The sequence below is a fragment of the Mytilus edulis genome, chromosome 9 (assembly GCF_963676685.1).
Source record: "Mytilus edulis chromosome 9, xbMytEdul2.2, whole genome shotgun sequence".
In the NCBI taxonomy this organism is placed as follows: domain Eukaryota; kingdom Metazoa; phylum Mollusca; class Bivalvia; order Mytilida; family Mytilidae; genus Mytilus; species Mytilus edulis.
Genome location: NC_092352.1, coordinates 1,753,978 through 1,766,073, shown reverse-complemented (window position 1 = coordinate 1,766,073; position 12,096 = coordinate 1,753,978).

Here is a 12,096-nt window from a genome sequence, read left to right as displayed (position 1 = left end):
CGTGGACATTTGAGGATGAAATGAAACTCATCCTCTATATCATTTTTACAAAAAGTACATATTATATTATTTCTTGTTATACCATAAAATCTTCCATTTTCTATAGCTAAGTTGTTGCTACTTAATCTTATTAGTGTAATGATCAAGAGGTATAAATTAACCAGAGTGCAACTTTGCCACGTAACCAGTAAATAGTGCTCGCATGATTAATTTGGTGTTGGTGTTTAAACGCCACTTTTAGAATTATTTCCGAAGTAGTCGGTTTATATTGGTGGATGAAGCCGTATTTCACAGACCTTCGTAACAGAAGCTGACACTCTTAGTAAATTAGGATTAGAGTCGAGCAAACCTGCCACATGCAAGATTTGAACTGACTACCTTAGTATTGACAATCTAGTCACATGCAAGATTTGAACTGACTACCTTAGTATTGACAATCTAGTCACATGCAAGATTTGAACTGACTACCTTAGTATTGACAATCTAGTCACATGCAAGATTTGAACTGACTACCTTAGTATTGACAATCTAGTCACATGCAAGATTTGAACTGACTACCTTAGTATTGACAATCTAGTCACATGCAAGATTTGAACTGACTACCTTAGTATTGACAATCTAGTCACATGCAAGATTTGAACTGACTACCTTAGTATTGACAATCTAGTCACATGCAAGATTTGAACTGACTACCTTAGTATTGACAATCTAGTGATAAATACCCTGCAACGCTCGGTCTGTGTTTTTGTTTTGGTGATTTACGGATTTGCATCGATAAAAACATATCTCATCCACCACATTATTCATGTACCTGTCCAAGGTCAGGACCAAAGAGTATAAAACGAAAGAAAATTTATATACATAGTAATGTTATTTAGGGATAACGTTATTTGACGACTAAAGTCAGAAATTATTGCGTGCATTTATTACAGTGATTTTGTGATTTTAGACTGATATGCAATTTTCAATTTTGCGATATGGAAAAAAAATCCTGTTCAGTTCATATAAAAAAAATCAAAATGCGAGTTAAAATTGTTGCGATTATAACTCTGTCGCATTATTCGCAATAATTTCTGAATTAACAGTATATTAGTACCTTCAAATAAATGAATTACATGACATAGAAGACTAATGATATAGTTATAAATGTTTAGATAGAATAGCCAATACAAAGCGTAAAGACAAATCAAAATACTTTAAAACAAACATACTCTTTCGAATTTATTTTGTATTAATGCTCATTTATTGATAATAGTTTGTGTATACAGAAAAGTTACTTTGTTTTACAAAAAACTCGTAATACATTTCATGCGTCCAAAGTTTTTTTGTATCTATCTCTATCAGGAACGCCCAAAGCGTGACAGATGAAAGTGATGAGGTAAAAGAACCGAAGCATTTAACAGCTTATGACAAAAAATGACCAAAAATAATAGCTAAACCCATCTAAGGTCAACCTTACCTGAGGGAGTTGAAATCTTAGTTTCTATATAATTTCAAAATATTAGAAGGGGTTGTTATAAATCAATTCAGTACAGAAGTACTAACTACTGAGCTGATGATACCAATGGGGGACGGATAGTCCCCCAGCAGTTGTATCATTGTATCAACCCATTGTTATAACATGAAACCAACACATTATAAAATCCATGCGTTCGAAGGGCATGGAATAACCTTCACCACGAACGCTCAAAGTCAAATATTTGAAAGTTAATAATGTATAAGAACCAAAGCAGTTGAAGAACTTAATGATTTCATAATTTGAAATGGACAATTCTAGAAAGGTTTTTATTGAATCATATCATAAAAATAAGAATGGAAACGGGGAATGTGTCAAAGAGACAAAAACCCGTCCATAGAAGAGACAACAGCAGAATTTCACTAACAGGTCTTCAATGCAGCGAGAAACTCCCTCACCCGGAGGCGTCCTGCAGCTGATGATGATGTATGGGTTTTTCTGTCCGGCTATCCATTATGGGTATTGCGGACTTTTTACTTATTGTCTGGTTCTGCTGACCGTTTAGCTTTTACTTTGCTTATAGGAGTGTGATAAGTCGTATCTGGCCGTTCCAAGATCAATAGAGCTGATATAACTGCCTCTGGAGATGGCATCAATAGTGGCGATGTGTGAGGTGGTGTTGTCCGGAGCAACTCGGGATCGTCTAGGTCGAATCCCTCGTCATAGTCGATCCGGCATCGCTTGCCTCTGTCTTTGGTTGCCTGGAGGTAGTATTGGCGATGGCATGCCTTCCTGGGGTTGTACGGACTGATGACTGTGTCCGTCTTGATGCAAATGCCCTCAGGTTCCCCTTGATACTTTGTTGGTACTATCTCCCTGCTTCCATCTCGTGCTGTTGTGGCTTCTGTTTGTTGGTTCTGGTCTACCTTGGTGGTGTGTGCGTCCTTCAGCTGGCCCCTAAACAAATATATATACTAGTTCAGTGAAAATGAACGCCATACTAAACTCCAAATTGTACACAAGAAACTATAATTAAAATGAATACAAGACTAACAAAGGCCAAAGGCTCCTGACTTGGGACAGGCGCAAAAATGCAGCGGGGTTAAACATGTTTATGAGATCTCAACCCTCCCCTTTACAATGTAGAAAAGTAAACGCATAACAATACTCACATTAAAATTCAGTTCAAGAGAAGTCTAATGTCAGAAGATGTAACCAAGGAAAATAAACAAAATGACAATAATACACAAATAATAACAGACTACTAGCAGTTAACTGACATGCCAGCTCCAGACCTTAATTAAACTGTTGAAAGATTATGTCTTCATCATATGAATATCAGGCACAATCCTTCCCGTTAGGACATATTTAATCAAAAATAAAATAACAGAAACAAAGAAATCCTAGAACAAGTCAGTTGTAAAATTACAAAATCAACAGATCAAACAAATCAAAACTAATAAAAATAACTGTCATGAGCCTGACTTGGTACGGGCATTTCCATATTTAGAAAATGGTTTTATATCTAGCTAAACCTCTTATTTGTATTACATTTGCATAAAATTCCAAAATATTTACAATAATGAGTGAGTAAAACAAAGACATAGGTTACTGCAAAGGGTGATACCTTTAAATTATTCTAACCCCGCAATATTTTGTATGTGTCTGTCCAAATTAACTTAGGTGCCTGTCATTCATTATTTTGTACATAAATCAGCACGTTAGTTTTCTCGTTCAAATTGTTTTTCATTTGTCATTTCGGGGCATTTAAAGCTGGATATGTGGTTTTGGTTTTGCCTATTGTTGAAGGCCATGCAGTGACTTATAATTGTTAAATTCTATGTCATTTTGGTCATTAGTTGAGAGTTATCTCATTGGCAATTAAAACCAAATATTTTAACGAGTAAGAAATCTAAGCTATACGTAACGAATCCGTAAAACAAAAAATTAACTATCCGTAAGTACATTTACGGATTCTTTCCTTGTTGTTAGGAGCAGTAAATATATATTACGGGCATTTATAAATACAGGTGACAGTAGTATACCGCTGTTTTAAAGTCATAAATCGCTTGAAAGAAAACAAATTCGGGTTTCAACTGAACTGAAACACATCAAATATAAGAGGAAAACAACGAAACAACAGAAACAGTACACTGAAATGAAAAAACCTGGTATATACAAACCATTTACGTAAAAAAAAACCAGTTCAATTCGTTGACAAACGTTAGAAGATGTTTGACATGCAAACAAATTCGCCTCTCATTTTATGGATCTTTAAGGAGGCTCGCGGGTATAAAAAAATCAGCAAAAATTAAACTTTTGTTTTTTCATTAGAATTTTGTTTTTATTACACTATTAGTTATTACTCTATAATATGGTACAAAAATCACTCAGACAAATCGATTTGGTTTGGTCACAGATGACTTTAAAAATGTTTCTGTCATTTAAAAAGCTCCAATTTATCTCCCTTTGGTGCAAAAATGTCATTTTTGACATTCAAATTGAAAAATCTTTTTAGCTCATCGGTGACCTATATTTTTATTTTTGTTTTCAAACAAGCTGTACATAAACAAAATAGTTGTAAAATTTAAGCGATTTCTGTAATTTAGTTCTTTTTTTATTTCGATATTACCAATATTTCTCCTATTAATTCAACAGAAAAAAAAGACATTAACAAAAATGTATGCTTCTTTTGGAGGCAGATTGTGAGCTTAAATGAGCTGTGACCCCATATTTTTCTTTTATATTTCTATTAGGTATAAGATAAAGTTTAATCATAGAAGAAAATAGCAAAATCCTATATTAGAAAAAAAAGTTGATTTAGACCCGCGAGCCCCCTTAAGAGTGTCTATAAATTATGACGACTTCTTTAATGTTACCATCAATAACAAGTTATTGCGGATACTTTCGATTGATAAAAAATTATGATTCGTACGTATGATAAAATCTCTGTGTGTGGAGGGGGCATCAATGTTTCGAGAAAAACGGATATTGTTTTATTGACATTTTTGTGTACAATCATTTTTCATTTCCCTGTTTGGCTTTACTTGTGATCCTTTTTTGTTACATTAGTATGCAACGTTAAAATTAGTTTGGTGATTTTTTATCATTTTATTCCCGATCGTCAAAGAAGAGACATAAAGTGTCTAAATAGGCATCTGATGCAGTAATTTGGTGCCGTTCAATTTTGTTACTTCAAAAATGATAATGATTTGGTATAGGTCTAAATCGTAGACTTTTTTGGAATATATTAATCATAATCTGCCGAAATTGATGCTCCGTATTATATCAGCTAGTTATACTTAAACAAACTTTTGGCTATAGTACTGTGTAAAATAGGGACGAAAGTTACCAAAGGGACAGTCAACTCATAAATCTAAAATAAACTGACAACGACATGGCTAAAAATGAAAAACACAAACAGACAAACAATAGTACACATGACACAACATAGAAAACTAAAGAATAAACAACACGAACCCAACCAAAAACTAGGGGTGATCTCAGGTGCTCCGGAAGGGTAAGAAGATCCTGCTCCACACGTGGCACCCGTCGTGTTGCTTATGTGTAAATAGTCTTATTCGGTAGGTCACATTCATGAAAGGGAAGGGGATTGTAGTTGCGACGTAAGGAACATATCCTATATCATTTGTGAAACGGTTATTCCATGACGGTCAACTAACTCGTGATGGCGTCTGTTAAATTTACGAAGGATGATTTCAACTTCACCATTTGGAACTCTTGGTTTAATAGCTTCCTTGTGAGCAGCAATCCTCTATTAAGAAAATCATGATAGGAAATGCAAGCACGGGAATATCGTATCAATTGGGAGATATATACCCCGTATGCAGGTGCTGCTGTAATGTTGCTACTTAGAAATGGAAAGTTCACAATTGGAAAGCTAAAGTCATCTCTTTTGTCGTAAAGTTTTGTTTTCAAACGACCCTCATTGTCAATTTCTGGATGTAAGTCAAGATATGAGGCCGACTTAACTGTATCTGTAGTATCCTTTATCACATAGTCACCACATTTTGAATTATTTAGTGAAAGAACATCATCTATATAGCGGAAAGTAGAGTTAAAGGATATTACTAACTTCTTGTCTTTCTTCATAAGAAGTTCCTGCATGAAGTCAGCCTCATAATAATAAAGAAACAAGTAAGTAGAGGGGTACAGTTTGTTCGCATTGGAATTCCGACAGTCTGTTGAAAAACACGTCCTCCGAACGTTACAAATATGTTGTCAATCATGAAATCAAGCATCTTGATAATATCAGTTTCAGAGAATTTTTTGTTTGAATCAGAGTGATCCTTTACAAAGAAGAATTTATCCCTCCCTAAGACAAGATACTTGTATCTACATTGGTCATTCTTTTTTATGAAGCAAAGCAATACCAACTCTTTCAACTCGTCTTTTAGTTTGGAATGTGGAATGCTTGTGTAAAGAGTAGAAAAGTCAAATGTTTTAATACTGTTACAAGATGAAAGAGAGTTAGATTGTATGTACTCTAAAAGATCTTTCGAATTTTTAAGTATCCACATCTGATTCATGCCACCTCTAGAATAGGCAGTTTCACAATACCTTTGAAGCCTGTTTTTGATTGCTGATAAGAAAGATGTTAATAATTTAGAAAGAGGTTTCGTGGAGCACTTGGAAGACCCAGCAATATACCGTTGTTTGTAAGGACACTTATGTAGTTTAGGTATCCAATACAGTGATGGAAGATCCAGTTCTTCATCTTTGGTTGAAATTCCAAAGGAACATAGAAAAGACCTATGATTATCCAGGATTTGTGTAAAGATTAAAACGCTCAATGAAAACTGCCCTGGTACAAAATATATGTAAAGGAGTTTACTTATACCTCTTTCTTTCATGTATCTCTATAATAAAAATCATAACATAAATGTTATGCCGGTTCGCTAGAATCAAACAGTTTAAAAACAAACACAGGTTACAGAATGGCAGGGCATTGAAAATCAAAATGATTTGTGTGTATACCTAAAAATGAATAAATAACACTAAACATCCGAAAAATGAGTGGTGAAAAGGGTTTTTGATTATATTCAAGACGAAAAAAGTATGTTGATATCAGACAAGCATACAGTATAGTTCAATTTATTTTTAAGTGAAGAAAATACTTGTCATATTTGAGCATTGTTGTTTGACGTTAACGAACACTATCATGTATGTATAATACATTGACAAATATAACCTCTCGTTCATTGAATTTTCTACAAATGAAATATTGTCACGAATCAGTACATTGCGTTTTGTCCCCTTTAGTTTTACTCCGAGTTTCTTGTAAAACAAACATACATTCAAAGATAAAAACTCTGAATATGATACACGTAATAGTCGTTCTTACCGCTGAAGAGAAGCGAATGATACCAAAGGGACTTTCGAAAAAGACGTTTATAAACTGACAACACAATGGCCATAAAAAAAGACCAAAAGTACACATGACACAACATAAAAAAGCTGGATTGGGATAAGCTGTTCCGAAAGGGTAAGCAGATCCTGTTCCATGTGTTGTCAGTTTGTTTTAGATTTATGAGTTTGACTGTCCCTTTGGTATCTTTCGTCCCTCTTTTTTTTGCAACCGTCGAGTCGAGTTGTATATCCGTAAGTAAGTATATAGGTGAGTTTATTAAAAATCCTGAAATAGAAGAAAATCCTCCGCCATATATTTTATTATTACCGGTATTGTGACTATTATCCGCAACTCTGACCCAGATATCATCGCCGACTGCCATATGAATAATTACTGAACGTGAACCAACACCATAGGTGGCAATATTTCCGCAATATATAGATCCAACATTATGTCCATCTTTACTTAACTGAACGCTGATGTCTTTTGTCCAATGGGATATAATGGTCGTCGTAAAAGATTAGGTCCCAGCAAAGGTGCTTTAACCACACTGGTATTTTTATCATATACATTCCCGTCGTGTGTTATAACATTTTGAAATACAATTGTTTGATGTATTCCTAATGGTTCGCTGTGTAAAGTCATCAGTGCGTAGTTGAAGCAGTTGGAACTAAATAAAGAAACAAATAAAATGCTAACAAATGAATATTCTTTTTGCATAATGTGACATTAATTACATCTTTTCATCCATCACAGATCTTTGAGCAGGCTTGAGGGTACAAAAATTTCAGCAAAAATTTAAACATTTTTTTTCGTAGCAAATTTTATTTATTTCACTATAAGATTCTACTTAATGATATGGTACAAAAATCAAAAATATCGATTTGTTTTAAACCCAGATGACTTTTAAAATGTTTATATCATTGAAAAAGCTCCAAATAATCTCCGTTTGGTGCAAAAATGCAATTGTTTTGCATCTGAATTGAAATATCTTTTTAAATCATCGGTAACCTATATTTATTTATTTTTTATTTTTTTCAAATAAGCTGTACTTAAACTAAACAATTGTAAAATTAAGCGATTTCTGTAATTTAGTTTTTTTTTATTTTGATAGTACCTTTTTTTCTCTTATTTGTTCAACAGAAAAAAAAGTACCTTAACAAAAAATGCATGCTTCTTTCTAAAGCAGGTTGTGAGCTTTTCTATTTAGTATATGATAAAGTTCATTAGAAGAAAAAAATAACGAAATCCTATATTAAAAAAAGAAGATTTATACCATCGAGCACCCGTAAGACCAAGTCTTAATTATTTTTTTGGGGAAATTTTCATAATCACACTAAAAATGTGAAAAGATTAATTAATACAATCGTCTGCAGAACTAAAGAAATCAAAATTGTTAAGTTCACCAAAAGCAACCTGGCCAGTTGTATTATACGTCATAGGTGTAATCAGGAGTTGTATTATAATCCTAATCACCATAACAACGTACAGCTATGTCAACAACAACAAAAATGTAACTACTCTTAGACAAGGCACAAAAGTAAACATGAAAAATAGTAATACAAAAAATTACCACAGCACAAAAGACATCATGGCGACATGTATAAATACCGAGCCATGCAAACATGATATTATTTAAAAAAAAAAGAGCTTAACAGTAAAATTATGCAAAAAAAACAAATCAAAAGAACGTTATACCTATTATATTTGTTTTGTTCACGCGTCATTGCAAATATAATAGAATAATTATATGCGTCTGTCATACAAGTGAAAGGATTAGCGCTATAAAACCAGGTTCAATCCACCATATTCTACTTTTGAAAATGCCTGTACCAAGTCAGGAATATAACAGTTGTTGTCCATTCGTTTGACATGTGTCATTTGATTTTGCCATTTGATTAGGGACTTTCCGGTTCGAATTTTCCTGGGAGTTCAGTATTTTTGTGATTTTACTTTTTTTCACAAGTAAGATAATAAACAAGTGTTTCATCAACAATTTAAAATTTCTGTTCACTTTCAAATAGTTTTCTTTTTAAAAGAAAATTGTCTGTTTGAAGAGACTCGATCATACGACTAAACGTTTGCATTTCGTTTTCAAACCGTACACACCATGCTGAAATATCAATATCTATCCTCTACTACATCGTAATGGCCATCCTTTTTATTCGGTAAAATTTTGGCAATTGAGTCATGGGAGTCACACTGAATAACACGCAGACAAAACAAAAACAAAAAGTAATAATCATTCGATAAAAACCACACGGCATGATGATGTGTTAAAGAAGAGCTTACAAGAGTGTCTATATTACTTTGGACTATATATGTCTCTCCTTAGATGGCCTAAATGAATATATGACATAGTTATAACTTCTGCATGATACTGTCGTGAACTACTTATCTTATTGCACTAATACCATGATCAACTGTAATGTTGCTTGATCTAAACGATAGTATCTTCACTAAAATTTTGGTATGTATTCACAGTAAATTTTCAAAACTGCTTCGATGGCTATATTAGTTGGTCACTTTCTAGCAATAACGATCATTTGTATCATGTTTTTTTGTCAATGAAACCAGAAATAGTCCTATAATCTAAACTTAAATCCCATCATGTATTATTTGTGAAGTTGATTATATACGGAATATTTATTAACAAGGTCTTGTTATCTTCCGAAGAACTTTTCTAGAAAAGAGTGAAACGTTCTTTGACATAACCCTGGTTCATCAACTTTTTGTCAAACACTGGTGGCGTTTTTTAGTCTGTGTATCAGCTGCAAGAACAGATCTATGATAAATCAGAATTGACTCTTTTGTAAGTGCCGTTATATTAAGTTTCCAAGTAAATTGTCAATACCTAATTCCTTTAATATCAAGCAACAAATGTCGTCTGAGTTACACATACAACGATGTTATTTGTCTGTAGAGACAAAAAAATATTTAGGTTCTTATCAATATTTGGGTCTTTACAATATATGTAGAATGAGTATTCAGAGACCTTTTAAGTTTTTATCCTCATTGTAATCAAAGTGTGTCCTTTAACAAGGAGAAAAGGCAAGTGAAGGCCTCAACACAAAACATGAAACAATTCAAACGATTAATTGGACGATGTAATTAATAGTAAATATTACAGAAATGAACGAACAATAACCACTGAATTACAAGTACCTGGCTTGGGATAGGCATATACAGCATGTGGCAGTGTTAAACGTCGTAGGTGCTTAATCCTGCACTGGTGTAGTTGTATATATAGCAGCACAACAACCAAACTTTAACAAACTTTGCAAATGGCTTAACTCAAAAGAGTAGAAACACCGATAAACAACATTTTTTAAACTATAAACACAAAATCCTGATGTAAAAGTACATCTAAAAAGGTCTTTGGAGGATACCAAGACCTAGATGATAAATATTCCGTATCAACCTCACAAATATAACACGAGGGTCTTCAGGTATCAATTGTGTCACTGATGAGTCTTTAGTAGACGAAACGCGCGTCTTGCGTAAATATAAAATTCTAATCCTGGTATCTATGATGAGTATTTTTATAGATACTGACATTGTTTATCATATAACGTGTCATTACTTCTCTTTTTTTTGACTTTGTAAATTATTACTTAGTGTTTAGTCTATGTTTTTGTATTATCCATTTGACGTTGATCGTTACTTATATATCCCGTAAATGTGTTATTGTGCTATAGAAATTTTTGATATTCTTGTTTTTAGTTTTTGATAATTTGCTTTTTCCTTTTTGACATATTTGTTTGTTTTTGTTGTGATGTAGATTGTAACACAATTTTGACTGTTGTCATGATGCAGATTGTAACACAATGTTGACTGTTGCACCAAATGGTGAAGTTGAAATCATCCCTTCGTAAATTTTACGGACGCCATCACGAGTTGGTTGACCGTTATGGAATAACCGTTTCACAAATGATATCGGATATGTTCCTTACGTAGTAACTACAATCCCCTACCCTTTCATGAATGTGACCTACCGAATTAGACTATTTACCGGATTTGTAATCACATAAGCAACACGACGGGTGCCACATGTGGAGCAGGATCTGCTTACCCTTCCGGAGCACTTGAGATCACCCCTAGTTTTTGGTGGGGTTCGTGTTGTTTATTCTTTAGTTTTCTATGTTGTGTCATTTGTACTATTGTTTTTCTGTTTGTCTTTTTCATTTTTAGCCATGGCGTTTGTTTTAGATTTATGAGTTTGACTGTCCCATGGTATCTTTCGTCCCTCTTTTGTACTCCTATCATTTTAACACAATGTTGACTGTTGTACTCCTATGATTGTATCACAATGTTGACTGTTGTTCTCCTATTTTTGACATTTTTGCCTACTTGTATAATGTCTGTTTGTTTTGTTCACACAACGTTGCTCTTATGAGTGGCGTTAAAACACCTGCAATCAATTTACACCGATGCTTTTAAATATTCGTCTGTGATCGTTCCTGATGAAGGATAATCAATAAAAGCACTTCGGACGCATGAAGTTTATACACCTCTGTTTTCTGGGTCGAGAATGTTGCTGGTGGACTATCAGTCCCCGAAGGTATCATCATTATTTATAACAAACCATTCTTGAATTGTTCGTTTTTGAATTTAAAAATTATCAAGAAACTAAGGCTGCATTTCATCTACCTGTGCCTGAGCAGAACGTCTCATCCTTTTTCTAAAAAAAAAACCAGTTCGTCGGTAGGTACCAAGACCTTGTTGATAAATATTCCGAATCAAATTCAAGTTGAGGTATAGAGTCTTCGCACTTACGTTGTTTATTATCTAAATGACGTTTTGCGACACTTACCAAAGAGGAAATCCTGGATAATCATAGGTCTGATCCATATTCCTTTGAAATTACAACCATAGATGAAGAACTAGATCTTCCATCACTGTATTTGATACTTAAACTACATCCTGACAAACAACGATATATTGCTGGGTCTTACAAGTGCTCCACGAAACCTTTTTCTTAATTATTAACATCTATTTTATCTCCAATCAAAGACGGGCTTCAAAGCTATTGTGAAACTGCCTATTCTGGAGGTGGCGAGAATCAGATGTAGATACTTAAAAATTCAAAAGATCTTTTAAAGTACATACAATCTAACTCTCTTTCATCTTGTAATAGTATTTAAAACACTTTTCTACACTTTACACAAGTATTCCACATTCTAAACTAAAAGACAAATTGAAAAAGTTGGTATTTCTTTGTTTCATAAAAAGGAATGGCCAACGTAGATACAAGTATCTTGCTTTAGGG